General features: G+C 41.2%; 1 protein-coding gene across 3 annotated transcripts in view; it reads left to right on the forward strand.

Annotated features, from left to right (window-relative positions):
* Positions 1-22,416, forward strand: part of LOC126458486 (leucine-rich repeat protein SHOC-2-like) — a 180,679-nt gene that overhangs the window by 123,247 nt on the left and 35,016 nt on the right. The window contains exon 6 of one of the 3 annotated variants that reach the window (XM_050095578.1): positions 18,712-19,043. The exons of the other annotated variants lie outside the window; for them this stretch is intronic. The gene's annotated coding sequence lies outside the window, so the exon portion shown is untranslated. Of the gene's footprint in view, positions 1-18,711; positions 19,044-22,416 lie in introns of those variants that run through there. 3 annotated transcript variants of the gene reach the window in all.

A 22,416-nucleotide genomic window follows, 5' to 3' on the forward strand; every position in this document is an offset into this window, starting at 1 on the left:
GAGACAGATAGTGCCTACTTTCATTGTTTTCAACAAGAAGTGCCTAGTAACCACAGTTTAGTCAGCTATCAGCCGCCTTTAGTGAATTAGCAGTCTAGTTAAAAGCTGATTAACTCTCTACAGTAAATTGATTTCTTAGGATGGATAGGATGTGTAGCTGTTGTGTACAGATGCAGGAGGAGCTGGCCACTGTTTGCGAACAGCTGAACATGTTGATGGCCGCTGTCAGCCGTTTTCAGGCTGCTGCCTCAGAGTGTAGCGGCAGTGGGGAGTCTGGTGTGTCGCATGTTACACGCCAGGTGTTACATGCTTCACCCATGGTCCCTGCTGTCGAGACGTATTCACTGGTACCGGGCGCGGTTGGGCCACCCTCTCCCCAAGGGGAGTAGCAAGTTCAGCAACGTTCGCGACGCACGAGGTGGAGAGTCAATGTGGAGGCTGGCCATGTGGCATCGCCCACTCTGCCTGAGAATGGACATGGGGCCGCTCCTTCAGCAAGGCCTGAGCAGGCACATGGGGGGAGGGGCTTATTAGTGATTGGGAGCTCCAACGTTAGGTGGGTGATGGAGCCGCTTAGGGAAATAGCGGAAAGGTCAGGGAAGAAGGCCGGTGTTCACTCTGTCTGCTTGCCGGGGGGTGTCTCATCCGAGATGTGGAGAAGGCCCTGCCGGCGGCGATAGAGAGCACTGAGTGCATCTAACTGCAAATTGTTGCTCATGTCGGCACCAATGACTGCTGCCGTCTGGGTTCAGAGGTCATCCTCAGTTCATACAGGCTGCTGGCGGAGTTGATGAAGGCGGAAAGCCTCACTCGTGGGGTGGAATCTGAGCTAACTATTTGTAGTATCGTTCCCTGAACTGATCGCGGTCCTCTGGTTTGGAGCCGAGTGGAAGGCTTAAACCAGAGGCTCAGACGATTCTGTGGATATCTGGGGTGCAAATTTCTCGACCTCCGCTATCGGGTGGAGAAGTGTAGGGTCCCCCTGAATAGGCCAGGCGTGCACTACATGCACGAAGCCACTACAAGGGTAGTGAAGTATGTGAGGAGTGCACATGTGGGTTTTTTAGGTTAGAGAATTCCCTCCCTTGGCCCGACAAGATGCCTCTTGAGACGCGGCAAGCTAAGAGTAGGCAAAATGCAACAGGGAATAGCAATATTAATGTGCTAATAGTAAACTGCAGGAGCATCTATAGAAAGGTCCCAGAACTGCTCTCATTATTAAACGGCCACAACGCCCATATAGTACTAAGGACAGAAAGTTGGCTGAAACCAGACGTAAACAGTAATGAAATCCTAAACTCAGACTGGAATGTATACTGCAGAGACAGGCTGGACAGTGAAGGGGGAGGCGTGTTTATAGCGATATGAAGTGCAATAGTATCGAAGGAAATTGATGGATATCCGAAATGTGAAATGATTTGGGTGAAGGTCACGGTTAAAGCAGGCTCAGACATGGTAATTGGATGTCTCTATAGGCCCCCTGGCTCAGCAGCTGTTGTGGCTGAGCACCTGAAGGATAATTTGGAAAATATTTCAAGTAGATTTCCCAACCATGTTATAGCTCTGGGTGGAGATTTTAATTTCCTGGATATAGACTGGGAGACTCAAACGTTTATAACAGGTGTCAGGGACAAAGAATCCAGTGAAATTTTTTGAAGTGCTTTATCTGAAAACTGCCTTGAGCAGTTAAACAGAGAACAGACTCGTGGCAATAACATATTAGACCTTCTGGTGACAAACAGACCCGAACTATTTGAAACAGTTAACGCAGAACAGGGAATCAGTGACCATAAAGCAGTTACTGCATCGATGATTTCAGCTGTAAATAGAAATATTAAAAAAGGTAGGAAGATTTTTCTGTTTAGCAAAAGTGACAAAAATTAGATTTCATAGTACTTGACGGTTCAACACAAAAGTTTTGTCTCAAGTACAGATAGTGCTGAGGATCAGCGAACAAAGTTCAAAACCATTGTACAATATGAATTAGATGAGTATATGCCAAGCAAGATCGTAAGAGATGGAAAAGAGCCACCGTGGTCCAACAACTGAGTTAGAAAACTGCTGCGGAAGCAAAGGGAACTTCACAGCAAACATAAACATAGCCAAAGCCTTGCAGACAAACAAAAATTACGTGAAGTGAAATGTAGTGTGAGGAGGACTATGCGAGAGGCGTTCAATGAATTCGAAAGGAGATTTCTATGTACTGACTTGGCAGAAAATCCTAAGAAATTTTGGTCATATGTCAAAGCGGTAGGGGGATCAAAACAAAATGTCCAGACACTCTGTGACCAAAATGGTACTAAAACAGAGGATAACAGACTAAAGGCAGAAATAGTAAATGTCTTTTTCCAAAGCTGTTTCACAGAGGAAGACTGCACAGTAATTCCTTCTCTAGATTGTCGCACAGATGACAAAATGGTAGATATCGAAATAGACGACAGAGGAATAGAGAAACACTTAAAAATGATCAAAAGAGGAAAGGCCACTGGACCTGATGGGATACCAGTTCGATTTTACACAGAGTACGCGAAGGAACTTGCCCCCTTCTTGTAGTGGTGTACTGTAGGTCTCTAGAAGAGTGTAGCGTTCCAAAGGATTGGAAAAGGGCATAGGTCATCCCCGTTTTCAAGAAGGGACATCGGACAGATGTGCAGAACTATAGACCTATATCTCTAACGTCGATCAGTTGTAGAATTTTGGAACACGTATTATGTTCGAGTATAATGACTTTTTTGGAGACTAGAAATGTACTCTGTAGGAATCAGCATGGGTTTTGAAAAAGACGATCATGTGAAACCCAGCTCACGCTATTCGTCCACAAGACTCAGAGGGCCATAGACACGGGTTCCCAGGTAGATGCCATGTTTCTTGACTTCTGCAAGGCATTCGATACAGTTCCCCAGCCATTTAATGAACAAAGTAAGAGCATATGGACTATCAGACCAATTGTGTGATTGGATTGAAGAGTTCCTAGATAACAGAACGCAGCATGTTATTCTCAATGGAGAGAAGTCTTCCGAAGTAAGAGTGATTTCAGGTGTGCCGCAGGGGAGTGTCAGAGGACTGTTGCTATTCACAGCATACATAAATGACCTTGTGGATAACATTGGAAGTTCACTGAGGCTTTTTGTGGATGATGCTGTGGTATATCGAGAGGTTATAACAATGGAAAATTGTACGGAAATGCAGGAGGATCTGCAACGAATTGACACATGGTGCAGGGAATGGCAATTGAATCTCAATTTAGACAAGTGTAATGTGCTGCGAATACATAGAAAGAAAGATCCTTTATCATTTAGCTACAATATAGCAGGTCAAAAACTGGAAGCAGTTAATTCTGTGAATTATCTGGGAGTAGGTATTGGGAGTGATTTAAAATGGAATGATCATATAAAGTTGATCGCCTGTAAAACGGATGCCAGACATAGATTCATTGGAAGAATCCTAAGGAAATGCAATCCAAAAACAAAGGCAGTAGGTTACAGTACACTTGGTCGCCCACTGCTTGAATATTGCTCACCAGTGTGGGATCCGTACCAGATGGGGTTGATAGAAGAGATAGAGAAGATCCAACGGAGAGCAGTGCACTTCATTACAGGATCATTTAGTAATCGTGAAAGCGTTACGGAGATGATAGATAAACTCCAGTGGAAGACTCTGCAGGAGAGACGCTCAGTAGCTTGGTATGGGCTTTTGTTGAAGTTTCGAGAACATACCTTCGCCGGGGAGTCAAGTAGTATATTGCTCACTCCTATGTATATCTCGCAAAGAGACCATGAGGATAATATCAGAGAGATTAGAGCCCACACAGAGGCATAGTGACAATCTTTATTTCCACGAACACTACGAGACTGGAATAGAAGGGAGAACCGATAGAGGTACTCAAAGTACCCTCTGCTACGCACCATCAGGTGGCTTGCGGAGTATGGATGTAGATGCAAATGTAGATGTAGATCTTCAAATAAGAAGGCCTCAACAATCCATACACCGTACACCCATAGTCCAACTGTAAATGAATGAAAGCCCTATAAAACTGGAGGAGATGCATCCTGTCGACTCCCCAAGACCTGTGGCTAAGCTACTTGCCTTCAGGGTTCTGGCTTTCAGGTCTCTCAGGTGTGACAAACACAACAATTTGGAACCAAAAATGAGCCCCAGGAACCTCACTGAATCTCTATAATTCAGTATGGTCTCCCTCATATGCAAGACGACCAGTAAATTAAAAATACAACACGAACAATTAAAATGTACACACACACACACACACACACACACACACACACACACACACACACGCGCGCGCGCGCAACACTTATCTGCAGAAAAAACTGAAAACCCTTCTTTGCAGCCCGCTCCTCTAACCTGTGCACTGTTAAGTTTCAGCTGATGGCTAGCTGTTCCAACACTGGAGGAGGAACAAAAAACAGCAAAACCATCCACAAATAAGGAGCACTGTACGGGACTCCTTACCATAGACGTGATACTGTTGATGGCTACGGCAAAGAGGGTACCACTTAAAACACTGCCCTGAGGGTCACCATTCTCCTGAACAAAACAATCTGACATTTAATCATCAACTCTGGTCCTAAAATACCACTGAGGCAGGAAAGACCGAACGAAGATGGAGAGGTGGCCATGAAAGCCCCATTGATGCGGTTGTGTGAGAATACAGGGTCATCAAGTAGTATCACACACCTTACTGTTATCGAAGAATATGCCAACACAGTATACGTAGGAAAGCCTGCTGAATACCTGCCTCTAGCAGGGTCAGGTTGTCAACAGTGGACTGAAATCTTCAGAATCCACGCTGAAAGCAGCTAAGGAGTTGCCTGGTCTCTAACAGCCAGACCAGATGACAGTTAACCATTCACTCCAGGGTCTTCCCTATGCAGCTCGTTAAGGCGATACTCTAATAACACATGCTGCCCTCTCTCCATGAGTTGGGGAAGTTGCCTGTCTACCATATAAAATTAAAACATTCAAGGAGGATTTCTTTCAGTGCTGCTGGCAAATGTCCAAGCATGCAGTACCAGATCTGGTCACGACCGGGTGCAGTATCACAAGTCTCAGACAGGGCTTATTCCAGCTCCCACGTGGAGAAAGGGTACTTATAAGTCCCTGAATCATTGAATCTAAAGTCCAATTTTTCCCTCTCTACAATCACATGGCAGTGACGAAATGCTAGATCCTGACTGGAATTTGTAGTAGTTTGTGCAAAATTCTCTGCCAGCATCTGAGCAATGTGACTGGGCACTGTTTGGAGACATCTGCATGTCAGCACTGCTGCTATTGGTGAATGTGTTTACCAGAAATCCTCCTGATGGGTTCCCATACTTTCGTAGAACAAGTGGAGTGGTTGATGGAGTCTAGGAACTGTTATCATGACCTGTTCTTGCTCTCCTTAATCATGTCGGGCTTTTGCTCTTGCGACTTGAAAGGATATGAGGTTGTCTGCTGTAGGGCAGCTTTTAAATTGTTGAAGAGCTGCACATATGTTCCAGATGGTTGAATGGCACTCATCTGTCCACTAAGGCACAGGTCACCTCCGGAGATGACTTGTGGACTTTGGGAGGGATAAGTCAGTGGCGTGAAGGATCACTTGTGTGATATAGTCCACCCATTCCTGGATGCTGTTGCAATGTTAAAACACAGCTACCTGGCTGAACAGTGTCCAGTTAGCCCTGCTGACCATCCATGTCAGTGGCTTCTCTTCAGCTAATGCTCCATCCAGTAGGTGAATGCGGAGTGGGAAGTGCTCACTGGAATGGAGGTAATCAATGGCTTCCCATTGTGTAGAGTCTGTGAGGGCTAGATAACAGTAGGAGAGGTCGATGGCTGAGAATGACCGAGTAGCAGTACAGAAATGAGTGTAAGTATCTGTGTTTAGGATGCACAGCTTGTGAGAGGTCATGAGGTTCTCCAAAACCTGACCCCGAGGGCAAGTAGATATTGAGCCCCACAAAACATAGTAGGCATTATAGTCTCCCAGTAGGAGAAAGGTCATGGGAGTTGTTCTACAAGACCTATGAGAGCCTCAGAGTTGATAGTGTCTTGTGGAAGGAGATACAGCGACCAAATAGTGATCCACCAAAACTCACGAATTTCAACCATAACTGCTTGCAGTTTGGTAGCCAGGGGGGAGAGCAGAGGAGTGATGGATGTTACTGACAAACATAGCAAAACACCCATTGGCTCTGTCCCCAGTCAGGTGAAGGGTATAGCCACATAGTACAGGGGTGTCAATTGCATTCCTCTCCCAGCAATTTCCCTTCGTCCACAAGTGTCCTGAACCCATTAATGTTCCACTGTAATATGGGAGGCATCTAGCATGGGGGATGCACTTTCACCCTGCCTTTATGCTGGGGAGGGAAGCCTGTAATGGACAGGGGCTCAGTTTTGGAACGATATGATTGCCCCAGTCCAACACCAAGCTCCATTGGTTCTACCGAAGAGTCAGGAGAGACATCAGATTGTAGGACGTTGACATCATCAGACTGTTTGCTTCCAGACTATGTTGCTGGTTTACGCTTGACATTTGATTTTTTTGCCCTGGGTAGGCTTCAGAGCCAAACCTGCAGCAGTGGTAGTGGCACCGCTAGATGGTGGACCAGACTGAACCTTTGGAGGGTCAAGGACTTCTGCAACATTAGCAACAACAGAGTTGTGTGATGTTTTGGGAGAGGCTTTGAAGGAATTGCAGAGCCACAAGTGCACTGGCAAATGCAGGTGCTTGTGCTGACACTAGCAACCTCTGTTTAGGTAGCAGCATCGCTCTTCTGAACAGATTGTTTAAGAGCGGATGCAAAGGAGGTAGCAAACATCACAGCTGAATGGCCTTATAGATCTGTTTGGCCTTTACATATGAAATACATTTACTTATTTTGATTTCCTGTATCTTCCTTTCTTCAAGAAAGACACTGCAGTCCCTATTCCAGACAGGATAATCACCAAAGCTGTTTACACACTTTGGAGGACATGCACAACCAATACCTTCATGGGTGGCCTTACCACATTTACTATAAGTGGCTGCTCGCTTACAACCTGAGGTGTACTGCATACTACCTGAGGCACTGAGTTTTCTGGATGTTCTTCACTTTTTGGCAATTGGATGTTTGTACTAACAGAGTCCTGTTTCGCAAGCGCTTGACAGATTTGAAGCTTCCAGCGATTCCCTCTAACTCTTTTTGTATGTAAAAAGGTCAAACTTTCTCAAAGCTCCCTTCTACATCTACATCTACATCCATACTCCACAAGCCACCTGACGGTATGTGGCGGAGGGTACCTTGAGTACCTCTATCGGTTCTCCCTTCTATTCCAGTCTCGTATTGTTCGTGGAAAGAAGGATTGTCGGTATGTCTCCGTGTGGACTCTAATCTCTCTCTTCTTTAATTTAATTATAAGAAACCCATTCCAGCTACCAGCGTGTGTTCTGTTACTCAATACTGACAGAGTCTGTGTAAAGTCCAAGTCTGGAGGACTGGCTACACAAGCCCTCTTGTTTCTGTGGGTGTTGGTACCTACCGGCAGCCCACCCTTTCCATGTTGGTCCCATGAGCAGTGAGGGAAATAAAAGTCCACCTAGACAGAGCCCTATGTGCCCAGGTAAACCTTATATAACTCAGATGCGGTGGGTTCTCCAGAGGTTGCCTGCTAATGACTGCCCCACCTCAACAGCCCTGCATCTCATCAGCATGCTGCACACCTTGAGATTGAGTGATTTTTTATAGAGATTTTTACCATCCTCTTGATCCAGGTGGTCAAGCCAAGATCCCCATTTCCTTTGACACACAACATTTCACTGCTGGACCATACAGTGATTGCTGAAGCATGCCCATATCTTACGGTGACTGGGGACTAGTGGTGCTTACCAGTCCACTGTTCAGGAACTCCAAGGTTCCAATCCCATACTCAGCAAACAAATGCTGAGCCCCTGAGGGGTATATCGTAAATCTTTGGTGAAACATAGTGGTTTGGGTCTTTGCTCTTTTCATTCTATCTACATACAAACAATCATCGCTTGTGAAACTTCCTGGCAGATTAAAACTGTGTGCCGGACCGAGACTCGAACTCGGGACCTCTGCCTTTCGCGGGCAAGTGCATTTGCCTGCAAAAGGCAAAGGTCCCAAGTTTGAGTCTCGGTCTGGCACACAGTTTTAATCTGCCAGAAAGTTTCATATCAGCGTACACTCCACTGTAGAGAGAAAATTTCATTCTAGAAACATCCCCCAGGCTGTGGCTAAGCCATGTCTCCGCAATATCTTTTCTTCCAGGAGTGCTAGTTCTGCAAGGTTCGCAGGAGAGCTTCTGTGAAGTTTGGAAGGTAGGAGACAAGGTACTGGCGGAATTAAAGCTGGGAGGATGAGGCGTGACTAGTGCTTGGGTAGCTCAGTCAGTAGAGCACTTGCCCGCGAAAGGCAAAGGTCCCGAGTTCGAGTCTCAGTCCAGCACACAGTTCTAATCTGCCAGTAAGTTTCATATCAGCACACACTCCTCTGCAGAGTGAAAATTTCATTCTAGAATCATTGCTTGTATCTGTTTTGCAATTGCTGTATCTGGTTTGATGATCATGTATGGAGCTGTTTGCTGCATACTCCTCAATGATTTTGTATAAAAACTGCAGTTTGAAATTTGTATTCATTTGGAACTGTCAGAATACCCCACTGTTTTAGTAGCTCAATGCAGTGGGCCCTTTTGTTATTCTTGCTCATTATTCTGATGGTTTGTTTTTGCAGCTGATTATGTTTTCCACATTCTGAGTTTTTGCACCCCAGAATATTATGCTATAACAGATGATAGAATTTGTGTGTGCATAGTATGTTGCTTTCAAGCATAGCATGTTGGACTGATTCTTTTTCCAAATATCCTGATATGTTCATCTCAAGTGGTGCTATATTAGGTTTCTTATTTATGTTACTCGTCTTTTTTAGATTAAGAATTACTTTATTGTTATTTAAGTGCCTCTTCAGCTTTTACTTCTAACGTGATGGATCACTGGTACATGCAGTCTACAGGAAACGTACTCACACCGACTTGTACTTACAGGCTAATAGTTGTCACCACCCGGCTCAGCGTGTAGGGGTACTTCGGACCATGGTACACAGGGCACATGTTGTTTCCGACGCTGAGACTTTGCCAGCTGAGCTGTCCCATCTTGAAGTTACATTTTGTCAAAATGGTTATAGTGATACACAGGTTGAACGTGCATTGCGCTATCGATCAACTGTACATTGGGTGATTAATGATAATTCTGAGTCGACACCTAAGTCTACTGCCTTTTTGCCTTATGTAGGAAACACTTCCAACAAGATCAGTCGTATTTTATGGAAATACAATGTGAAATGTGTTTTCCTACTTCCATCTAAAATTAGAGCGCTTTTGAGTTCTGTTAAGGATGATCTTGGTCTGTTTAAGGCGGGTGTATATCACATTCCTTGTAGCTCCAGCATAGCATATATTGGTCGAACTATCAGGACCATGGAGGACCGATGTACTGAGCATAAATGGCACACAGAATTATAGCAGCCAAGTAGATCTGCTATGCCGAACATTACTTGGGTAGTGGTCACCCCATGTTATATAATAACACCGAGATATTGGCATGCACATCCAGCTATTGGGACAATGTTATTAAGGAGGCAGTTAAGATTAAATTAGCGAGCAACCTTGTTAACAGGGATGGAGATTTTTGGTTGAACTCTGGAATCCGGCTCTCTCTCCCTTGTCAAAACACAGAGGGACAGAATCAATGCTACCACACCTGCGAGTTTGTATTCTCACTATCGATATCTCTGACTTGTTCATCTTTGGTGGCATTAGTGTTCAGTGTGTGTGTTATCTTTCCTGTATCAATCCAAGAACTGAGGTTTTAAATTTGCATGTCTGTTGCCTGTCCGTCGATTGTCGAAGTTTGCCTTGAAAATGGCGGGGTGTTCACCCGTCGAAATATCGGCGGTCGCTGAATGTGTTACCTGGCTGAATTCCCAGAAGTTATTTGAAAGTTGTATACACCAGGAGAAACTCAGGTCTCACAATACAATATATGTCAATGATTTTATACGTGTATTGCAATATCATGTGAAACATATACTTCCTAAATGTCTTTATTTCCGTTTCACATCGAGCAACATGGCATGCTGAGAATGAAAAAAACACACACACACACACACACACGCACACACACACACACACACACACACACACACACACACACACACAGTGGTATTACTTCCATACTACAAAAAGCAAAATGAGGTGATTTTACATTTTAAAAAAAGAAAAAAGTAAAAGACAGGCATATAGCATTACATACTTAAACGGAATATTTGAGAAATTTAATGATGAACAAAAGTTTATTAAACAGAAAATACATATGACTGAACTGCTAGAAATCTCAAGAATTATCCTTGAAAAATTGCTAATAAGCATTCTCTAAGAATAAACAGTCATCTGTGTCATTTACCAGTCCTGACTGGACAGACTACATCTTGATTACATACACGCATATAAGTTATTTACGTGTGTGTGTGTGTGTGTGTGTGTGTGTGTGTGTGTGTGTGTGAGTGAGAGACAGAGAGAGAGAGAGAGTTGGGCTTATTGTTGTGTGTTTCTGTGATTCAGCATCTCCTGCTCTATGGTGAGTAGCAACTGTCCTTTTCATTATAATGTTGAAAAATATTCATTGTACGTAAAATGATACAGTATCATTTTGTGCATTCACTTTGGCTACTATTAAAGAATTATCCTATGAATTACAGTGGGTACTCTTTCAGGTCCTTTGTAATTTTCCTTTTGAATGGTCCTGGTGGCAGGGACTGCACTTCTCGGGGCAAAGAGTTGAACATTTTTAACGCAACCAGTGGAAAACTATTTTGTGTTCTAGACAGTCGACAGCTTGGTGTATCAATGTTCCTCTTGTTGTGAGTGTCATGATTATGTATGAATTGCCTCATCCTGAAAACCCTCGGTTTTCTTTTACAGTGATGAGGCATAACAATACAAACTGGTTGAAGATTATCATTATTCCTAACCAAGTGGATATAGGCCTGCAGTGCTCCAGTATTTGGGTACCTTGATAATATGGAGGCTGTCAAACTGCTGGGATTCGTGATTGACAGCAAACTATCAATGAAGGAGCACATATAATGTATGCTCCTTCATTGATAGTTTGCTGTCAGTCACAAATCCCAGCAGTTTGACAGCCTCCATATTATCTGAGGCTGCATATCAGATGATGTGCTTTTTCCTTCATTCATTTTATTGTTGATGAACCATTCTGTGATGTTTTAAAGCAGCATTTTTGTTGCTTGCAGACGTTGTTCAGCAGCTTTTCCTTTTGCAAAAAGATTGGTGTCATCAGCAAATTATAACATTTGGTTGTTACAATCCAGCTTGTTGATGGAAATTAGGAACAGGAGAGGCCCTATGATGGGCCCCATGCTCCAGTTTTTGTTCTTGGGGAAAGTCACCATGAACCAATACTACCTGCTTTCAGTTTTCAAGACAGGATTGAAGAGTAATGAGCACAACACCTACAATACCATATCAGTTTAATTTACTAAACAATATTTTGTGTGAGATGCAGTTAAGTGCCTTGCTGAAGTTGCAGAGTGTCAGTGCCGCACTTTCCCTGTCTTCAAACCATTGCCTTGTCTTACTAATTTAAGTCCACTGCTGCTGTAACTGTCAACATTCCCTTGCGAAAACCATGCTATGTGTCCTGAAAGAGTTCATTCTGTTTGAAGTAATTTTGTAGCTGGTGTTTCATTACAGACTCCATAACTTAAGCTTGAATGGGGATTGTGGAAATTGGTCTGAAACTGGACGTTTTGCATGGGTCACTTTTGGGTCACTTTTTTGTAGACTGGTATTGTCTGTGCCAGTTTCAGGAATTCTGGGAAGATGCCAAAGGATAAACATTTGTTGATTACTGTAGCTAGTGGTTAAGCAAGCTGTGGAATAATCTTCTTCAGCATTGTCCAGGACATGCCATAGATATCTGCACTCTCTTAATATTTAAATGTATTCACTATTTTTACGATGTTGTTAGGGTGCACTTTCTTCCAGTTTTTAGTAGTGCAACAGCTTATGTTTTTATATGAGCTGTGGGATCTAAACCTAAGTATTTCTTACTATTCTTATGAAGTGTTGACTGAAGGCATCAGGACTACAAGAATTTAAGACAGAGGTAGGCTTCTTATTGCACTCATTTACCAGATTCGAAGTAGCTTTACATGGATTATGAGTCTCTTTAATTAACTTTTCATTGTTTTTCTACTTTGCATCCTTCACTCTCTTTCTGTAAAGTCTCTTGGCTCTTTAAGTAGGTACAATGAAGCAGGTCTTTAGTTTGAAGATCAAAAACTGTCTTCATACAGTCTCGGAACATTGATATAATGACTTTTAATCTACCTAGCTACCTTTAATCTCTCTTCTTTGATGACCCCTTCTACTTAATGTGTATGAAACTTCCTGGCAGGTTAAAACTGTGTGCCGGACAGAGACTCAAACTCAGGACCTTTGCCTTTCGCGGGCAACTGCTCTACTAACTGACCTATCCAAGCATGACTCACGCGCCGTCCTCACAGCTTTACTGCTGTCAGTACCTCATCTCCTACCTTCCAAACTTAACAGAAGCTCTCCTGCAGACCTTGCAGAACTAGCACTCCTGAAAGAAAGGATATTGCAGAGACACGGCATAGCCACAGCCTTGGGGATGTTTCCAGAATGAGATTTTCACTCTGCAGCGGAGTGTGCACTGATATGAAACTTCCTGGCAGATTAAAACTATGTGCCGGACCGAGACTCGAAATCAGGACCTTTGCCTTTCGCAGGCAACTGCTCTGCCAACTAAGCTACCCAAGCACGACTCATGCCCTGTCCTCACAGCTACTTCTGCCAGTACCTCGTCTCCTACCTTCCAAAATTAACAGAAGCTCTCCTGCAGACCTTGCAGAACTAGCACTCCTGAAAGAAGAACAGTTGCCCGCGAAAGGCAAAGGTCCTGAGTTCGAGTCTCGGTCTGGCACACAGCTTTAATATGCCAGGAAGTTTCATATCAGTGCACACTCCGGTGCAGAGTGAAAATCTCATTCTGGACACTGAATGTGTAGTTTGAATGCCATGTGTGGTTGCAATTTACTCTTGCTCTTCATGCTGAGTTCCATTACTACCGCACTGTAGTCTGCAATCATTGGTTCAACTGCACTGATACTGTAATCGCAGATATTGAGGTCAGTGATAACCCCGTCTAGACAGGCATTACCCCTTGTTGGGAATTTGTTTGCAACAAACAGCCAATAGCTGTTTATTAAGTTCATGAAGACTTGCTCTTTAGTACCTCCATCACCTTTAAGCATGTCGAAGTCACCACACAATGCAATTTTAGACTTAAGGCATGTAAGGTAAGATAAACAGTTCTGCATATGTGCAATAAAGGTTTCAAAGTTACCATCTGGTGAATGATACACAGAGACGATGACAACAATGAGATCAATATTTGCTAACGCTAGTGAAGCCAGTTTGAGATCCAGGTCTGTACAAAAGTTCTTAAATCAGTTTCCTTGACACTAAGTTTTTTCTTTGCATGCACAGATATGCCACCATGAATTGTAGCAGCTCGATACCATAAGTTTACCATATCTGAATATTCAATCAATCTGTAACAGTCACCTTCTGCTTCAGCCAACCACTGCTCACCGATACATAAAACATCTGGTTTCATTTCTTCTACAAAGAAAATAAATAGATCCACCTTGGTTCTTAAACACTGCACATTAACACTTGCTATAACTATGGCCTATTCACTGTCATCCCTAATGTTCTTTCTGTATGATAATATATAGTCGAGGTTTATAATTTCAGACTCTGTTTATTGGAACATTGGTTGATCACCGGAATAAAAAATGCCTTAATACAATATTCTTGGGCCATACGGCAGTGTCCATTACCTTGTCCTTTAGATGGAAGTCAACACCAATCTTGAAGCTGTTGTTTACACCCTTAGTTTCTAGTTTCTCAAGTTGAAAGTTGCTATGTCCTGGAACGATTTTCTCCAGAAATTTGATTACATTTTCATTGTAGTGTCATTTTTCAATTTTCCTAAATGAAACCATGCCATTTTCTCTCCATATAGCATTCCATGCTCATCAGCAGTGCCTATTGTCAGATTTTTTCTGTCTCTGGCACCTGAATTTCCTGACATATTACAGCAGCTGCTTGGGGTATTAGTCTTTCTTCCTCTAAAGGTTTCTGAAGTGCAGTTTTATACAGCTAGGAAAAATATAAAAATGTGAAAAATCAGCCTGCCAACTCACAGGTAAGTCACAGTAACATCTTATCTCTAAACTCACAAGTAAAACAGAAAAATATGTACTTCGTTCTTTTTCATCAAAATGTGCAGTCACTATCTAGTAAAATAAGTAAATCCAAATCCTTTTAGAAAATGAATTAAAAACTACCTCATTATTGTGTGTCTCAGAACATTGGCTTGATGAGGACAAGTTACATACTGTGGCCCTACCCAACTTTGTGCTAGGTTGTTATTTCTGTAGACAAATTCTTAAACATGGTGGCAGTTGTATATTCATAAGGAATAATACAAACTTTGTAAATACAAATTTTCTGTGGAAATAATGAAGGAAAAAGATGTAGAGCTATCAGGAGTTGAGATAGTGGACAATAAACAAGCCGTTGTTGTGTATACAGATGTCCAACTGGTGACATAAATACTTTCCGAAAAAGTTTAGAATATTCACTTAACAGGCTAACACAAAGAAACAGAAGAGTTATTTTATGTGGTGATTTTAATATTGACTTCGCAAAGGACACTAAAGAAAATGAATTACTGAATCTCTTGCAAACATGTAACATGGGATATACTGTAGAAACAGCAACTCATATCACAAAGACTTCACCTACCACCACTGATCCAGTATTTGTAAATGTAGAAATGAACTATAAAATAGAAACACTAAACACGGGCTTTGGGGATCACACAGCTCAAAAACTCTCTCTGAGCACAGAAACTGAGCTGCACTTTAAACACTGCCTAACAACCAACAGTAGAAAATACAGCAACGAAAATATAAATAACTTTTTCCATTACTTGAGCAAAGAAAACAGGAAAGTAATTTATAACTGCAAACACACAGATGGAAAATATAATAATTTTATCATATGGTTATAACAGAGGGAAACATTCCACGTAGGAAAAATATATCTAAAAACAAAGATGATGTGACTTACCAAATGAAAGTGCTGGCAGGTCGACAGACACACAAACAAACACAAACATACACACAAAATTCAAGCTTTCGCAACAAACTGTTGCCTCATCAGGAAAGAGGGAAGGAGAGGGAAAGACGAAAGGATGTGGGTTTTAAGGGAGAGGGTAAGGAGTCATTCCAATCCCGGGAGCAGAAAGACTTACCTTAGGGGGAAAAAAAAGGAAAAAAGGACGGGTATACACTCGCGCACACACACACATATCTATCCACACATATACAGACACAAGCAGACATATTTAAAGACAAAGAGTTTGGGCAGAGCTCTGCCTAAACTCTTTGTCTTTAAATATGTCTGCTTGTGTCTGTATATGTGTGGATAGATATGTGTGTGTGTGCGCGCAAGTGTATACCCGTCCTTTTTTCCCCCTAAGGTAAGTCTTTCCGCTCCCGGGATTGGAATGACTCCTTACCCTCTCCCTTAAAACCCACATCCTTTCGTCTTTCCCTCTCCTTCCCTCTTTCCTGATGAGGCAACAGTTTGTTGCGAAAGCTTGAATTTTGTGTGTATGTTTGTGTTTGTTTGTGTGTCTGTCGACCTGCCAGCACTTTCATTTGGTAAGTCACATCATCTTTGTTTTTAGATATATAATAATTTTATCAGTAATTTTTCCTACTGTTTTGAATTTTGCTTCCCTCCAACACGGAGAAAAATATACACAAGGAAAACAAAAAATAAATGGATCACTTCTGGGATTCTGGTAACCTCAGACAAAAAAAAGATTACTACACAGATTGTCCACACAGCTCACGTACAGTAATCTAAATTTGATACTTATTACAAAACCTATAAAAAGATCTTCAAAAATGTTGTCAAACAAGCAAAAATAATGGAAAATTACATATATATAAAAAATTCCACCAATAAGATGAAAGGCACATGGAATATTGTAAGGAAGGAAGCTGCAGCACAACAGACAGATTTCCATAATATTAACTGCCCAATGGAGAAGTCAGTTGTGATAACTGAACCTACACAAACTGCAAATAAATTTAATTCCTACTTTACACAGATAGCTGAACATCTTACAAATCAAAATTTATGATGTACTCCCAGAAATCAATTCAGATGTGTGCTACAAATAATAAACCTATTTTTCTATACCCCACCAATGAAAAGGAAATACTTGCTATAATCAAAGAACTGAAGCCCAAATTCTTCTTTGGTACTGACAATATCCCTGACTACATCTTGAAGAAATGTGCTCCCCTCCTAGCCAGGCCACTTGTTGTCATCTGTAACTGATCTCTATCAGAAGGGGTGTTCCCAGAAAAATTGAAGACAGCAAAAGTAAAATCTCTGTTGAAGAAAGGGATAAAAACAGAAGTATCAAACTACAGGCCTATTTCACCACTGTCTTGTTTTTCCAAAATAACTGAGAAACTCTGTTATAAAAGACTAATCAATTTCATAGAAAAAATAATTACTTTTCAAATACACAACATGGGTTTCGAAAATCTAAATCTACTAAGACTGCTATTTTTGCACTCCTAAATGCAGCCTTAAATGCAATACAGAGCAAACAGCATATCTCAGCCACACTTCTAGACCTCTCTAAAGCATTTGATGTCATCAATCACAACGTCTTGCTTTAGAAACTTGAATCTGTAGGTATTAGGGACCCAGCCTATGAATGGATCAAATCATATCTCCAAAATAGAGAGCAAGGAGTTGAGCTTGCTATCCAAGAAGGGAACAACATGAAGTCCTACTGCTGAGAAAAGCAGAACATTAAGTACAGTGTACCACAAGACTTCATTCTAGGACCAATTCTGTTTCTACTCTTGCAAATGACTTGGAACCGACCAGTCCACGCCATAATTACATAAAATTTGCAGATGACACAATGTGATAATAAAAGGAAGGACCAGAGAAGAACTACTGCATGAGATTAAAAAGTGTACCAGCTTCATTACAGACTGTTTTTCTGGAAACAATCTAGTAATAAACACAGAAAAAACAGTTACAGTGCGCTTACACACAGTGCAAAATAAATGCTCACTAACACCAGACACAGAGTTGTTTACCAGAACCCTTGAAATGTAAGCTCTACAAAATTTCTTGGAATAAGGATCCAAGAAGATCTAAGATGCTCTAACATGCAAAATACATTACAAATAAATTGAATACCATTTGTTACACTATCAAAATTCTTTCTGGTTGAACATCGAAAGAGGCACTAAAAATGTATACCTCACCCAGGCAGAATTATTATTGTGATATGGCATAATCTTTTGGGGAAATGCATCTGCCAGCAAAAGTTGTTTTATTTGCCAAAAGAGAATTGTAAGAGCCATAGAAAATGCTGTTGCAAGAAGCTCATGCAAGCCATTATTTAAGAAACTTCACATCCTTTCACTACCATATCTCCATTTTTGATTTGTCCTCTATCATCATGTGCTTCTCTGCACACAATGAATAATCTACAGGATTAATAAAATTACTACTACTACTACTACAGTGTTTTGAGTTGTACAGGTGCATTCTGAGTCACTTCATGTTGTTGGTTTGTTGTTTTGCTGCAGGGCATGACACTTGCTTATCTGTACAATGAGCAGTTGTTTTCCTACAATGTACCTCACATCAGTCTGTATTTGTATGGGGTGAAAGTTTCTCTTTTGAAAGACTCACAGAATTGTGAAGACTATTTTGTTTATTATTGATGCCAGTTTCTGAACTGTATAAGCAAACATTATTCATGCATTGATTCTGCAATGCTTCATGAACTGTAGGCTGTTTATTATGATTTATTTGTTCTGATTTGTTGCAATGTTCTTTTCATGTCCAGCTTTTGTTTTGTCAATAGAGACATTATTCACACATAAATTCTGCCTTACATCATGGGCTGCAGACTCTTTATTATTATTTGTTTGTTACTGACTTGCCTATCGTGGTTGTAATGTTGTTTTCATGCCAACACTAAGTTCGATTTTTAAGGAATGCTGAGAGGTGCAGTGTACTCTGATTCGAATTTGCAATATTTCTGCCAGAGCTGTTTGTTACAGCCTCAATAATCAGGTATTGATTTGCATTTAAACATTTAGTGGAACCATTTTTAGTGATCAATATGACGTTTTCTCTCACTTTTCCACTTTTTTGGGAGATGATTTTATCAGATGTGATGATAGTTTTTCTAAATAATTTGTAGTGATTAGTTGATTTACTGTTTCTGTTACATCTTCAACTGAATTGATGTATTTCATGAACTGTCTTTGTACTGAATCTTATTTTTTTCATTCTTTTCTTTTCTTGTATATATATAAGCTAAACGTAAACTGAATGAGGTATAGACACCACCAAAGGTAAATTAACGAGTTGTTTTGTGGCAAGGGTAATGTTTTGATAACATTTTTAAATATCTGTGTGAAACAAAATAAGAAATACACTCATCCATTTATTAATTCATGTATCTTCCTTCTTTTGTTTCAGTAAGTGGTAGTGTACAGACATATGCTTAGATTTTTGATACCAGCACTGTTAAAAATGTGTGTTGTAATCATTCATTACAACTATTATAAAAAGTTATTAAAAAGGGAATATTTATTCACATGGTTAAGAGTTCAAAGTCTATCTGTTCATCATTTCACTCTGTGCTGAGATCCTGCATCAAGAGGTTTGGTGCAGACAAGAATAATTTACGCGGTATATGGAGGAGCGTTCCTGCATCAGCATTGTCACAATCAAGACTAAACACAATAGAATTAATGTGAAGATTGACAATTTCAATGGTTGTGGTGATTATTTGGTACTGCACACCGCTGGAAGCAGCAGTACATGATGCAAATTATATTTATTGACCTCGAATGTAATGATATTAAAGGTCTGTTGATTTGGTATCAGTTTAGTTCACCCAAGATTGTACACAGATTCATAAATTACCTTCAGAATATTTCAATTATTCTTTCTAATCGATTTTTCCAATTATTCAAGCAATTATTAATACATTTCCATCGCCACATACCAATTCAATGGCGACTGTGACAGGATGGCACCGAGCAAAATATGAACAGACCTTTCAATAGTAGAGATTAAATTTTTTTGAGTTAAATGATTCATATTATTGTTACAAGATACTAATGACACTTTCATTGTATTTCTTGTCTCCATATATAACATCCTCTACTTTTCCTTTTAACTTTTTTACCCTTTTCTCCATTTTACTTTATATTATAATCCTCCCTGAACTACTGCTCATCTTATTTTATCTCTTTATTCATTAACAATCATCCTCATCTATCCCTTCGGCCCTTCACCATTTGTCTCTATCTCATAATCTTCCTACAAATATCACTCTTTTCACCTTATACATATTTCTTCACTATTACTCTAACCTAGTCCTTCTGCACTTCAGTAGTTAATTTTTACATTATCTTACCATTTCACTCTTCACACCCAATCATTCCTCTGTATTTCCTCCTGGGTCCCAAATCTCGCAAAGAAAATTCATTCCCTTAATTACATCCACCGTTTTTATCAATGTTGTACTTGCCTTATGTGGTTTTAAATCGACTACATTCTTAAGAACAAATTTCTTCTTTGACTTGGGATAAATCAGATAGAATGCATTCAGATGTAGAATATTAGCCACTTTAAAAGGTCCTTTGTACACATCAAAAAATTTTGATATCTCGCTATTTGTCTCCTTGGATTTCTGATAGGTCTTAACCAGCACCAGGTCTCCTACTTTAATATCTACCCTCTTTATCCTTTCATCATGTCTTTTCTTCCTCTCCTCTAACTTCTTTCCACTAATCCCCTCATTACTTTCTTTTTCTCATCCCAACTTAACTCTTCCATATGAAGAAAAGACAGTCTCTCCTCTACAAAACTTAAAGACCTCCCTCCCTTCATAATCTCATAAGGAGTAAACCCTGTTACATCATGGCTCACAGTATTAATCACATGCTCAATATTTTCCATGATATCTCTCCATGAATTATGCTTGTTACTGCAATATATGTGGCACAATCTACCAATTTCCCTCATATAACATTCTGCAGGATTTCCTGCCGAATGAAAAGTTGATCTATGTGTTACAGTTATTCCATGACTAGCAAGCCCCTCCTTCCACTTCTTATCAGTAAATTGTGACCCGTTGTCAGAAAGTATAGCTTTGGGTTTACCAGATTTCACAAAATAGTCCTTTTCTAACCGAGCCCAAATTGCCTTGCCAATTGCTTCGCACAAAGGATAGAGCTTTACAAATTTAGAGAACACTTCCAATACTAGAAAAATATAAGCAAAACATCCTTTTGTCTTCAGCAAAGGGTCATAAAAACCCACTGCTAATAAATCCATTAAGTCTTTTGGTTTAACACTTTGCATTGGAAGCCTACACACTTGATTCATAACTTTTGCTCTCTGACATTTGTCACATTTTAATATGGGTATTCACCCTCTTTACCATACAGGGTGATTCAAAAAGAATACCACAACTTTAGGAATTTAAAACTCTGCAACGACAAAAGGCAGAGCTAAGCACTATCTGTCGGCGAATTAAGGGAGCTATAAAGTTTCACTTAGTTGTACATTTGTTTGCTTGAGGCGCTGTTGACTAGGCGTCAGCATCAGTTGATGCTAAGATGGCGACCACTCAACAGAAAGCTTTTTGTGTTATTGAGTACGGCAGAAGTGAATTGACGACAGTTGTTCAGCGTGCATTTCGAATGAAGTATGGTGTTAAACCTCCTGATAGGTGGTGTATTAAATGTTGGTATAAACAGTTTACAGAGAATGGGTGTTTGTGCAAAGGGAAAAGTTCTGGACGGCCGAGAACGAGTGATGAAAATGTAGCACGCATCCAGCAAGCATTTGTTCGCAGCCCAGGAAAATCGACTCGCAGAGCTAGCAGAGAGCTGCAAATTCCACAATTTCAGCAGGATGGAGCGCCACCACATTGGCACTTATCTGTCCGTAACTACCTGAACGTCAACTACCCGCGGCGATGGATCGGCCGCCAGGCAGCCCGTGACAGAGCACTTCATCACTGGCCTCCAACAAGCCTTGATCTTACCCCCTGCGATTTTTTCTTATGGGGGTATGTTAAGGATATGGTGTTTCGGCCACCTCTCCCAGCCACCACTGATGATTTGAAACGAGAAATAACAGCAGCTATCCAAACTGTTACGCCTGATATGCTACAGAGAGTGTGGAACGAGTTGGAGTATCGGGTTGATATTGCTCGTGTGTCTGGAGGGGGCCATATTGAACATCTCTGAACTTGTTTTTGAGTGAAAAAAAACCTTTTTAAATACTCTTTGTAATGATATATAACAGAAGGTTATATTATGTTTCTTTCATTAAATACACATTTTTAAAGTTGTGGTATTCTTTTTGAATCACCCTGTATTGTCAAAAATTACACAATCTCTCAATTTCTGCACACACTTTTTAGCACCAATATGTCTTTAACTCAAATGAATGTGTGGTTATCACAGAAGATTAGTTGAGAGATAACACACTTAATATTGAATACATATTTATCAGTCACTCACACATATAACAAAGAAAGGCTGTTACACATATGTGTGCCAAAAGTTCACACAAGAACACTGGTCTAAGAAGTAAGGTGCCAAAGATAGGGCACTCTGCGCCAGGGACGCCACATACAACCCCCCACTCCCCTCCCCCGGTAGTGTGGAGCATGGCAGAGGGAAGTCCTAATCTTGGTATCTTGATGCCAACACAGCGGTTGTAGGTGGCAGGAAGTGGGGGCAGCAGTGTCGGCAGTGCTGCAGCCCTGTGGTTCCAATGGCTGCACATGAGAGGTGACGGCGGGCGGAGATGAATCAACCGAAGGCAGGACGGCTGCGTCAGGAGATAGGTTGTCATTGAGGGACCACACCGGTTTAAGTCTATTAACTAAGACTTTCTATGGCTGTCCGTGGAAGTGGATGACGAACGTGTTGGTACCGCGACGTAGCACATGATGAGGGCCCGAATAGGGCAGCTGAAGGGCTCCAGCATTACTAAGTCACATGTAGCTAGGTGTTGTGGACAAACACAGGGGAGGTGGTGTGCAGGCGGGACAGGGGGGTGCAGAGGTGTACGACATGTGTCCAGACATGAGCAACCAGGGCGGGGAGATCCTCGGATGTGGCAGAAGGTGAATCCTTGACGAATATGGTGGGGTGA

This window comes from Schistocerca serialis, chromosome 2 (genome assembly GCF_023864345.2).
Source record: "Schistocerca serialis cubense isolate TAMUIC-IGC-003099 chromosome 2, iqSchSeri2.2, whole genome shotgun sequence".
In the NCBI taxonomy this organism is placed as follows: Eukaryota; Metazoa; Arthropoda; class Insecta; order Orthoptera; family Acrididae; genus Schistocerca; species Schistocerca serialis.